This window comes from Vicugna pacos, chromosome 12, assembly GCF_048564905.1.
Source record: "Vicugna pacos chromosome 12, VicPac4, whole genome shotgun sequence".
NCBI lineage: Eukaryota > Metazoa > Chordata > Mammalia > Artiodactyla > Camelidae > Vicugna > Vicugna pacos.
Window position 1 is genome coordinate 8,533,354 of NC_132998.1, and position 12,092 is coordinate 8,545,445.

At 45.3% G+C, this 12,092-nt stretch overlaps 1 long non-coding RNA gene across 1 annotated transcript in view; it reads left to right on the forward strand.

Moving 5' to 3' along the window:
- Positions 1-11,859: 11,859 nt before the first annotated feature.
- LOC140700095 (uncharacterized) overlaps positions 11,860-12,092 on the forward strand; it is a 33,573-nt gene continuing 33,340 nt past the window's right edge. Inside the window, exon 1 of the long non-coding RNA XR_012078300.1 lies at positions 11,860-11,967. This is a non-coding gene — a long non-coding RNA (uncharacterized lncRNA). The remainder of the gene's footprint in view (positions 11,968-12,092) is intronic.

The window sequence follows — 12,092 nt, forward strand, 5'->3', positions numbered from 1 at the left end:
GGCAGGGGAGGCATTGGGGTCAGTCTGGCAGAAACTGGTCAGTTGAGAGAGGAGATGAAGGTTCTGATCTGACGGGCAGGAGCGGCCTCAGGGGTGAGGAAAGTTTGAACTGGGGGCTGATTTCACAGGTGACCAGTTCATTAGTAGATTATTTCCAGCTCTGACAATTTTTGCTTCCCTTATAACTGGGATCTGGAATGAATCCTTGGAAAGCGAGGACTCGGGAGGTCACCGTACATCTGCTTAGGTTCCATTCCAAGACAGCTGGCTGTTCCCCGAGTGTGTGTAGCCCACATGGGGGAGGGCGGGAGTGCTTCTGAGCAACACTCTAAACCAGCGTTGAAAGCGCAGGCGAGGTGCAGGGAACGTGCCCCTCCACCCTCTCTGCAGAACAGAAGGTGAGTACGGAGGGGCACGCCCTGGGGGAGCAGAGGAGGGGTGGAGAAAGCCTCCTGGGGCCTCTTGTGGCCTGGCTGTTCAGTCGAGCTGGTCTCCACACTCCAGACTGTAGTCATGAGCAGCACTTGGGGGAACCAGTTTTTAGTCCATGTAATAATAGATATTAATATGCAAAGGCTACATTTATGTAAAGGGACATCATTTATTGAGCCCCTACTATGTGCCAAACCTTGTGCTGAGTGAGTTTCATGCTTGTTTCAGAGATCAGCAGACTTCTGTGAAGGGCCTGACAGGAAATTAATTAATTAATTAATTAACATTTTAAAATTGAGTTATAGTTATTTTACAATGTTGTGTCAAATTCCAGTGTAGAGCACAATTTTTCAGTTATGCATGAACATACATATATTCATTGTCACTTTTTTTTTGTTGTGAGCTACCGCAAGACCTTGTATATATTTCCCTGTACTAGACAGTATAACCTTGTTTGTCTATTCTACATTTTGAAATCCCAGTCTGTCCCTTCCCACCCCCTGCCCCCTTGGCAACCACAAGTTTGTATTCTATGTCTATGAGTCTGTTTCTGTTTTGTATTTATGTTCAATTTTTAGATTCTGCATATGAGCGATCTCACGTGGTATTTTTCTATCTCTTTCTGGCTTACTTCACTTAGAATGACATTCTCCAGGGACATCCATGTTGCTGCAAATGGCGTTATGGCATCATTTTTTATGGCTGAATAGTATTTCATTGTATAAATATACCACAACTTCTTTACCCAGTCACCTGTTGATGGACATTTAGGCTGTTTCCATGTCTTGGCTATTGTAAATAGTGCTGCTGTGAACATTGGGGTGCAGGTGTCTTTTTGAAGTAGGGTTCTTTCTGGATATAAGCCCAGGAGAGGGATTAATGGGTCATATGGTAAGTCTATTGCTAGTCTTTTGAGGAATCTCCATACTGTTTTCCACAGTGGCTGCACCAAACTGCATTCCCACCAGCAGTGTAGGAGGGTCCCCTTTTCTCCACAGCCTCTCCAGCATTTATCCTCTGTGGACTTTTGAATGATGGCTACATCTACTTTAAAAAGTGGAAAAAATATTTGGCATCAGGTCTGGTGATGAGTAGGAAAATCACTGGTGATAGGAAATGAACCCAAGGAACGTATGGTCTAGAAAGTCCATTGTGGCTTTTGAAAATTGAGATTAGATTAAATTAGGGGAAAGTTCTAGCAACTTGTTTATTGCAATGAGAAACTTGAGTCTGGGTTCATTCTGGTATTTCTCCCCAAAGTGTACAGATCTCAAGTTTGGGTTGTATTTTCACAGTCCTTTTAGGGTGGCACCTCATTCCATTTGGTAAACTATCAGCAGCAGCTGCATTCTATGTAAAGGAGCGCTTAGTTGTCCTGTAAGATGTCATTTGAACTTTCCAAGTTGAGAATGGAATTCTTACAGCAAGACACTTTTAAGTAGAAAGCAAATTTGACTTTTAAAAAACATCTGTCATGGGGGGAAAGAATAGCTCAGTGGTAGAGCATGTGCTCAGCATGCATGAGGTCCTGGGTTCAATCCCCAGTACCTCCATTCAGACAAACAAACAAACAAACAAATAAACCTAATTACCTCCCCCTAAAATATAAAATAAAGTAAGTAAAAAATTAAAAAACATTTCTCATTATAAAGAATAACAAAATTCAGGGAGGGGTAGCAGGACAGCTAATGTTTCTGAGAATCTGTGACCCTTCAGTGTCTGTGCTCATTACGTTTTTTTTCCCCCCAACAACTCTGGACCATTGTTTAGAAATTCTATGGTAATTAGTGGAACATTTTACAAAGCTTTATTTTCGGCTTCAGTGGCTGGCTGTGGAGTGAAGGTTCGAAGTAACCTGGCACGCTTGCAATGTTCACCATGGGCAGTTGAGTAAAATTCCTAGTAGGTGAGAGAGCAGCGGGAATCACAGATCCAGGCCGTCTTTTAAAATAGGTACTCTCTCTGGGGCTTAGCAGATGCCCCAGACGGTCCTTTTAAACCCTGCAAGGTGGGTGGTGGTGTCCCAAGTAGAGATGAGGAGACTGAAGCTCCTGGAAATTAAGTGACCTGCTTAAGGCCACACACCCAGCAAGCGATGGAGTCAGAATTCACAACCAGTTCTGCCTGACAGAGAGCCAGTGCTCTTTCCATCAAGGTCCCTTTTCCTGGGCTATTCATTCATAATACATCCAGGTAGGAGAGGACAACAGTTGTGCGCTTACCTCAGAAAGAAGAAACAGAAGCAAATGGGAAGAGGCAAGAATTCAAGGTGAATAAAATCAATTGAAATTATGAGTACATAGAACAGTGTGCACCCAGACCTACACAGGGCACTGTTTAACAGGTGCACCCAGACCTTCAGTGCCCTAAGTAGACGTTCAGGTATTTTCTAAGTGTAGAATTTTCAGGATGGATAGACTATATTTCTCAGAACCTGGATCTTCACACTTAGGCACGGCTTTGGATTTTCTGGGGTAGGAGGGTAGCTTGGGTTAGAAAGTAGCCACCCTAAGAAAAGTGCAATATTGCAGTTCATCAGCAGTTTATGCTGTGAATGCTGCATCCAAGTAAGAAAAGAAGGGGGTGCCAGTTACCCCTTTATTGCCTCTCAGCTTCAGATCCATCCGTTATTGCCTGCTCTTTGAAAATAGAGTCGGGTTCTTGAAATATTTCTGAGCCAACTAGCACGATGTTAAACCTTGTCAGCAGAGGGCGCTAGAGGGACACTTGGGGGGAGAAAGTTCTTTTCTTTCTGGTTTGGCACCAGGGTTCCAGTGTGTTCTCTTGGCAGGCTCCTGCCCTCTGTGAGACTTCTGTCTTACAGGCTGGCAGTGCAGGGCATAGCTTTATTCAGCACTCAGTTTCTGTGGTGTGTGGCTTCTCCAGCATTCGGCTCCTTTAGTGAATGGCTCCTCCGCTGCTTGGCTCCTGCAGTGAGTGCATGGCAACCAGCAGCACCCAGCACCCAGCACCCAGCACCCAGCGGCCTCCCTGGCAGCTGCTTGTGCAGCTCTGCACCTCCCTGTGAGTGGTTCTCTCTGGCACCCCAGAGGGTGGGGCTCCAGCAGCTTCCCACAGTAACGGCACCTCGGCAGCTCCCCTCTCCCCAGCGAGCTGTGACCGCGCCCTCTGACAAGGTGCAGGCCTCAGCCCTGGGGGGCGGGGCTCTTCCTTGGGCACTCGGTCTCAGCCCTCAGGGTGGTCATCCCCGTTAGTCTAATCTTCTGTGATAATTAAACTTCCCTTGTTAGAGTTGCTGTGTGATTTCTGTCTCCCAGTTGGACACTGACGTACACAGTCGGGTAGTGATCTTCTGGGAGTGAGGAAGTGCATGGACGTTGTAGAAATCTTTAGTCCTCCAGGCAGTGTACAGACAGGCTTTGAGAACTGGGGGGAAGAGGATGTTTTGTCATTTGATAGATTTTGGAATAGAAAGATGATTCAAGGGAAGGACGAATTCTTAGGTGGGAGCATTAATTCTCTGCAGTGTGGGTTTCCCGTCTCACTTAGAGGCAAAGCCGAAGACTTCAGAGTGACCTACAAGGGCTGGTGTGGCCCGATTGCCCTCTTACTCCGACCTCGCCTCCACCCCCCCTCCCATGGCTCCCTCCAGTGTTCCAGCTACATTGGTCTCTTCGTGGTCCTTGAATCCCTAGGTGTACACCTGTCTCAGTGCCTCGCACCTGCTGTTCCTTCCTGGAGCACTTTCCTCCAGATACTTGCCTGCCTGACTTCCATGCTCCCTCCAAGTCTTCGCTCCATTGTCGCCTCCCCGAGGCCTTCCCTGATCACTGGCTTTAAATTTGCAAACTTGACCTGGCGCTCCCTACCCCCCCATCAGTCTTCCCTGATTTCTTCTTCTCTATAACACCTGTCCCCTTCTAAGATGCTACGTAATATACTTATTTATTTTGTCTATTGTTTCCCCCCATCTGACGAAAATATAAAAATAAAATGCCCCAAGGATTAAAAACGGTTTTTGTCAGTTCCGTATCCTCAGTGTCTAGATTGTGCCCAAATATTTGTGGACAAATGAAAGGATGAGCCCCTTACATTACTGGGCCAAATATGATTCAAATTTAACATACTTTATCTATAAGTTTTACTCATTTATGTGTGCGTGTGTGTGCGTCTTCAATTATACAGCTGGAATTAAAGAGATGGTAGACTTGTGTTATGGACAATGTCCTTGGCAGCCTCTATTTCTTGAGTGAGAAATCCCTCTGACTGACTTGCTTTTAAGTGGTATTTTGCCCATGTTTTAAAGTTAACGTTCCAGTGGACGTTTGTCATTTTTGCCCCCATCTGCCCTCATCTCCCTTGTTAATAGCACCTGGCTTTGCTTTGATGGGACCGACAGTCAGTGACAAGCTGCCTCCTGACCCGGGTGGTGGCTGGAGGCGTCTGCACTCCTGAAGAGAGTGGTGTGAAGCCCCCTGTGGCCGGCACTGTGGGTCCTGCCGCACTCCCCGCAGTGACCATTCACCGGCCCTGCTTCCCCTTTTCTCTGGGGTTGCCCTAGTTCCTGCCCCTTCTGAGTCTGTTCTTTCCACATTTTGTTCCATTTTGTGAGTTACCCTTATCTTCTTCCCATACAGTCTTTTTCTGCGGAAGTTAGCCAGGCAATTTCTATTTCTTGCAACCAAATCAACTTAACTGATAAAATAATTCACTTTACCAGTGGAGGAGAATCTGTATCTTATTATACAGATTGAAGACAATATGTCTGGATAACTTATCCTGTAGAAAGTACTCTTTTTAAGATACTGACTAGTTAACATAAAAACGGTAACTTTTGGTAGTAGATTGCAGTCCTGATAGACTAAAGGCATTTCAGCAGATCAGATCAAGAAGTAGAAGTGATGTAACCTCTGCTCACGTTATACGCTAGACGCAACGTGCTGTGTTCTGGACGTCTCCTCCAGAGCTCTCGTCACCGTCGGTCGTTTTAGAGCGAGAGGTTGATTTGCTTGGTCACAGGTAAAGAGGGCTCAGTCGTAAGGGGTGAGAGGCTCTGAAGTGAATTTATGCAACACAATGACGTGCTACAGACTGTCTTGCCACACGGAGAGCATCTTCGTCCTATAAAAGCTAGAATAAATTTTAAAGAATAATGGAGACAGGCTTCACATACCTCATCTCCAAAACAATAGTGAACTATTTGCTGGCATAATGAGAAGGTTAAAAAATCTGCTGGTGATGAGGTTAGGAAAGTTGGCACATTTTTCAATTCAAATTAACTCAAGACATCAACATAATAAATATTGTAAATCATTGTTAAAATGTCACACAATCTGGAAAATAATATCTGATACTTGTAAAAAATGAAGTAAAGCACTAGGAAAAAATGTTGCTTTTTATCGAGGTATAATTGACACATATCATTGTATTAGTTTCAGGTGTACAACATGATTTGATATTTGTATGTATTGCAAAATAGTATGTTCTTGATGATAGAGATGTTTTCAGATCAAAGAGCTGATTTTTTTCCCCCTGAAAAACTGATAAAGATGTTCAGCTGATGGTACACATAAAACTTCTGGTGGGTTAGCTTCTGTTTTAATAACAATACTTTTTTTTAAAAGCCCAGGACTATAAAAAAAGGTGTGTGTGCTGGTCATTTGTTTTGAGTTAGGTAATAGGTCTAAGAAGGATTTAAAAAGAGTTTGTCTCATTTGAATTTTTAAATTCCACTGCTACAGCAACATACCACTCACCTCCTAAAACAACTGTGTTTCCTAAAAGGGACTGCTTCTCTGGTATGGCCACTTTGGGAGTCAGACTGGGAGAAAACGCTTTACTATTCAAAATTTCAAACACATAGGCGAGCTCAGGGAGGGAGAGGGATGGAGGAAGAGGGAGAGAGGTGTGGAGGGAAGGAGGGAGGGGGAGAGGGGACGGAGAGAGAATGATGTTAGTGTGCATTAGAATCAGCTGGGGTGCTTCTTAAAACTGATTACTGGGCTCCACCCCCCAGAGTTTCTGATTCAGTAAATCTTAGGTGGGGCCCGAAATGTGTGTTTCTAACAAGTTTCCAGGTGATGCTGATGGTCCAGGGACCACACATTGAGAACCACTGGTGTAATGACCTCCCATGGACCCATCCTCAGCTGATGATCAGCACATGACAAGCCTTGTTCCATTTATGCTGTTCACTCACATACCCTCTCCAATCACATACCTTCATCCGTAAGCCCTTCGGTATGTGTCTCTAAAACAGAGGTTGACAGAATACATCCAGTTGTCTGTTTTTGTAGATAACACAGCCACAGCCACCTGTTGTGTGTTGTTTGTGGCTGTTTTCAGGCTGCAATGACATAGTTGAGAAGTTGCACCAGACTGTAGACCCACAAAGCCTGAAACACTTACTGTCTGGCCCTTTATAGAAAAGGTTGCTGACCTAAAATTTTAACGTAAATGTCTTAATATCAGCAAATGTCTAGAAATATTCAGATTTCCTTGAGTGTCTTGTAATTTATTTTTGACTGTTGATTTTTTCAAATCAGGTCTACATATTGCATTTGTTATTATGTCTTTTATGACTTTTAATCGATCAATTTCCTATCCTTTATTACTTTCTTATAATTTATTTGTTAGAGAAAGTGAATTATGTGTCCCGTAGGCGTGGGTTTTGCTGTTTACATCCGGAGGGTGTCCTTGATTTCCTGTAAGTCCCTTGTACTTTCTGTAGGTGAGAATTAATGGAGGCTTGATCGCTTTCAGGTTGACTTTTTGACAAGTACATGCCCTAAGCGGTGTTGGGGGCTCTGAGTTACATCCCGCCTTTTTATGATGCTACGCATAAGAGATACCACGCAGCATTTGTCTTTCTCTGTCTGACTTATTTCACTTAGCATAACACCCTCCAGGTTCATCCGTGTTGTTGCAAATGACAGATCTTCCTTTCTTAAAAAGGCTGAATAGCATTCCGTTGAATATATATGTTCCACATTTTCTTTATCCAGCTTATCTGTCGATGGACACCCAGGTTGTCTCCATACCTTGGCTGTTGTGAACAATGATGATGTGAACATGGGAGTGCAGATGTCTCTTCAAAATATGAATTTCATTTTTTTGGATACATACCCAGAAGTGGAGCTGCAGGATCACATGGTAGTTCTACTTTTAATTTCTCGAGGAACCTCCATGCTGTTTTCCACAGTGGCTGTACCAGTTCACAGTTCTGCTGACCACGCATAGGCGTTCCTCTTGTTATCTTGCCCACACTTGTCACTTGTCTTTTTGATAGGAGCCCCTCTAGCAGGTGTGAGGTGATGGCTCGGCGTGGCTTTGCTTTGCATTTCTCTGATGGTTACTGATGTTCAGTGTCTTTTCATGAACCTGCTGCCCATCTGTATATCTTTTTTTTGAAAAATGTTGATTCAGGTCTTTGGCCCATTTTAAAATTGGATTATTATTATTATTTTTGCTACTGACTTGTAAGAGTCCTTTATACATATTTTGAATATTAGCCTCTTATCAGGAATACGGCTTGAAAATATTGTCTTTCATTCCATACGTTGTCTTTTCATTTTATTGGTGATTTCCTTTGCTTTTGTGGTTTGTGCAGAGCTTTTTAGTGGGATGTAGTCTCGCTTGTTAATTTTTGCTTTTGCTGCTTGCACTTGTGGGCATCACAGCCAAATCATCATTGCCAAGACCACTGCCCAGGGCTCCCTGCCCCGCCCCCGCCCGCCGTGCTCTCTTTTAGGAGTTTTATGGTTTCAGGTCTTAAATGTAAGCCTTCAATTTATTTCAAGTTAGTTTCTGTGAGTGCGGTAAGATGGGAGTCTGGGTTTCTTCTTTTGCACATGGATGCCCAATTTTCTTCACACTGGGATTTTCTTAAGAACTTTCATCAGTGATTTGTCTGCTCTGCGATGCAGTTCATTTAGGGGAGGCAGAATAAATGCTTTATTTTTTCATTTACTAATTTGCAGAATAATGAGTTTGGGGACCATAATTTTGGCAGTAATGCTCAGATGAGGGTTCACCCACCTCCAGGGATCCTGGGTCTGACACACCCAGCAGATCTTTGGTTTGGGCCTTGTGATGGCGCTCACGCTGTACGGCCTACGGTGCACACGAGGCCACACAAATGCGTCTTTACATTTCGATGATCTCTTGTTCCATCTCCATTTCTGGAGCACTCGGTCCCCCTGCGGATGCTCTCCCTCCGTTTATCCCTGAGGCCTCCTGGTGCTGTGTCTCGTCCGCCGGTCCATTCAGCAGGTGTTTGTTGCCTCTGCCGTGCACCCGGCGCATGTGCACAGAAACCATCCTAGTTGTCCTGCCGCTGCTGCCGCCGCCTTGCCAAGGAGCCACTCCGAGGTGGATGCCTTCCTTGAAAACGCCAGCGTGTGTGCCAAGACCGCCGTCCGCCAGCTGCCAACCCGGTGACCCGGGCCGTGTCCGCGTGGCACTGGGCTCTGGGCGGCAAGGGAGGACTTCTTCCTCTTCTGTCTCCGTTGTTGTACGTTGTCATCGGGGTTCTGGAAAAGCAGCCCTTTGTGACCAGGGTCTCACTGAGTCGTTAGGGAAAAAGCACCTTCTCCTTTGGACATCGTTCCCTCTCCCCGCCCCGCTCCACGCGCTGGGGCTAAAATGCCACATCATCTATCGTCCTCGTCTCCTCCTTTCTCTCCAAATACCTGGGCTAAACCACTTATTCTTTAGCAAACTAGACCAAACCACAGACAAAGCAAAGACAGCAACCTTTCCATCCATCCTTCCTACCAATTCATGAAAAGAAGTTTCTGGAGGGGTCCCTGGCTTGTCAGTCCCACAAACTGTGACACCATCGTTTCTCAAACTGTAATGAGCAAATACATTACCTGGGAACATCTTGTTAAAATGCAGGTTCTGCTGCAGCAGGACTCAGGTGGGGCTGAGAGTCTGCGTTTCCAAGAAGCTCCTGGGGGATGCAGTGATGCCAGCGGCTGCTGGAGTAAGGGCTGTGGTTCGAGGCTCTAGACGTTACATCCCAATTTTGTCTCTTCAGCTGGGACACTCTACTAAATAATAAACTTAAAAAATCATATGTAATAAGCTGCATATGGTCAGAGTCGGGTTTTGAGACAAACCCCGCGTTCCTCAGGAGGGGGCCGCTGCCGGCTGTCTGCACGGCAGGCCCTCCACCTGCACTGTCCCGGTCCTGATCGCCTTCCCCTGTCTGGCCGATCTGCTCTGGGAGTTTGTTTCTGCAGCCACAGTTCTGATCTCCAGTCCTGCTCATGAGCTTTCTGCACATCCTAAGCCAGTTATTCTCAGTCCCAGCTGTGTATCAGAGTCCCTGGTGGAGATTAAACACACACACACACACACACACACACACACAATTTCTGGGGGTGGGACCCAGGCATTTCTATCTTAAAAATCTCCCCAGGTGATTCTAATGTGCAACCTGAGTTGAGAATGTTTTGAACACTGAAATTTTCATTTCAATGTCACTAACGAGATTTACTCCCTCAAAAACGGTTCTGCAAAGGGCCTGCTGTTAATCCTTCTGAACTTGGGAATTCCTGCCCGGTTTGCATAGCTTCACGGTTCTGCCTGTTCCCAGCGCTGAGTTCTTGGAGGGTCACAATTCTGCTCTCTTCATATACTTGCTGACCGAAGGAAAGGACTGTTTTATTTCACCCTCTTTCACAAGATGAATAACTTCCCTAATGCGGTCCAGGCTGAAACTTGGATACCAGGAAACATCCTGTGCTCTTAAATGGCTGGTTGTTTCTGTTCAGATGGCTTGTGCTGGTGGTGTTCCTGGTCTAGGCAGCGGACCGCGTTCCTAGGCCCCTCAGTACAGAGGCAGCGAAGTCCGTGCAGACATCAGCCAGAAGGAGGGAAAGAGGGATCGGAAGGCCAGTTGCTGTTCAGGATTTAAAAGGCTTGAAGAGGCTGCCAACTGAGAAATGAGCTGTGCTGCTGCCCAATTATCCATCCCCCTTCTCTGGCCCACTGGTTCCCTGGTATCGATGCTCTGAGAGAAAGAAACGGTTCTTGGGCAGAGGTCTGGAAAGCAGCCTTTAGACCTGTTTGCCAGATTCTAACACTAAATATGCCGGGGTCCGCCCCTCTTCAGTTTCTGGAGGCATCTCTTTGTATACTGAGCACTTTGTTTAAACGCTTTTCTTTCTTTTTTTTTTTTAAATGTGACATAAACACATTCCAACCCCCCTTCTCTCTCCTGGACCAAACAAATAGATATTGTTCCCAAACCTTTCCCTGGCCAGGAGAAAAAGAAACATCCTATATTAAAAAAGGTAAAAAATATTGACTCTGAGACCCTACCTAATTTAAACTGTGCTTGTAAAAGTCTGTCAAGCAGGTCTGAAAAGAACAAATATGGAAGTCATTTTGGGTTTGAATCATATGATTCCAACCATGCTCAATGGATTCTCTGTTCCTGAAGAGGCATTTGGAGGTAAAGCGTTGAGGTATAAATCAAAGCATCGTTGAGCTGAACAGACGGTCTCCAGGCCTCATTTTGTTGCGTTGCTCAAGTCAGGACTGAAAGGGGTGGAACGCGGAGGAGGGGAGAGTGTCCCAGAGCAGAGCTGGAGCAAATCCTACGGCTCCCCCTGGAGACAGGGTCAGTGAGGCGCTCCGGGAAAGGAGCCAACACAGTGGCTTTCTTTGCAGGGAAGTGACATGCCCCTTGAAAACCCCTCACCTCAGAGAATTTCCTGGTGGGGCCTTCTGTTATTTACAGTCTTCAAAATCACCGGGCGAAGGGCTGTGGGTGTGTGTGTGTGAGATGTGCAGGAGAAGGCTGGAGGATGCCAGAGCTTGCACCAGGAGGTGACTTTGCTGTCCTTAGGGAAGGAGAAAGGACCAAGCATTTATTGAGCCTCTGCTATATTTTTGGTGCTTTATAAGTTATTGTATTAATCTTTATAATAACTTTCTGAGGTTGATATTAAGTATATTAAAGTCATTACTCACAAGAAATTTTAATATGAAACTAAGATGGGACAGGTAGAAAATTTCGTCTTTCCCTCTGTCTTCGTTTTTCCCTAAGGATGTCAGAGCAGAATGGCTTTGTGTGGCTGTGGAGGTCTGGGTGTTTGCAGAATGGCTATTCATTTGATCTTTCTGTTGCTCCAAGTAATTTCTTTAGGAAATCCTTCTCATTTCCTAACAAACACCTTCTCCTCCCTCTTCTCCCATTTCCCCGAGAGGAACCAGGATCTCTACTATGGAAGATGCTGATAACTGCCTTCTTCAAGCAGCAATGGAGAATATAAATGGGTTCTCTTAAATCATGGGCTGTCCAAGGAGATAAAGCTCCCAGACAAGACAGCCCTGGGAACCTCGTTTTCTTCTCATTTTGTTATGTGAGTTATTTGGAGAAGACTTGGAAAATATTCTGGCTTATAAAACCTCTGCCTCAGATGTTTGGAATGTGATCTGACTCCCAAGGCTGGACTTCATTCCTTTAATATGATCCAAGGTTCCTCTTAACCGAAAGTTTTTGTCTCTTTTTAAATCCCCAAGGACTCTGACACCTAAAGGGAGGTCTGGACCGTGGGAGCTGTAAGTACTGTTTTTTAAACAGATGTGGAACTTGAGGCTCAGGGAGCGTGTTAGTTTGCTAGGGCTGCTGTAACAAAACGCCAGGACAGGGCGGCTTAAACAGCAGAAATGACCTTCCTCACAGT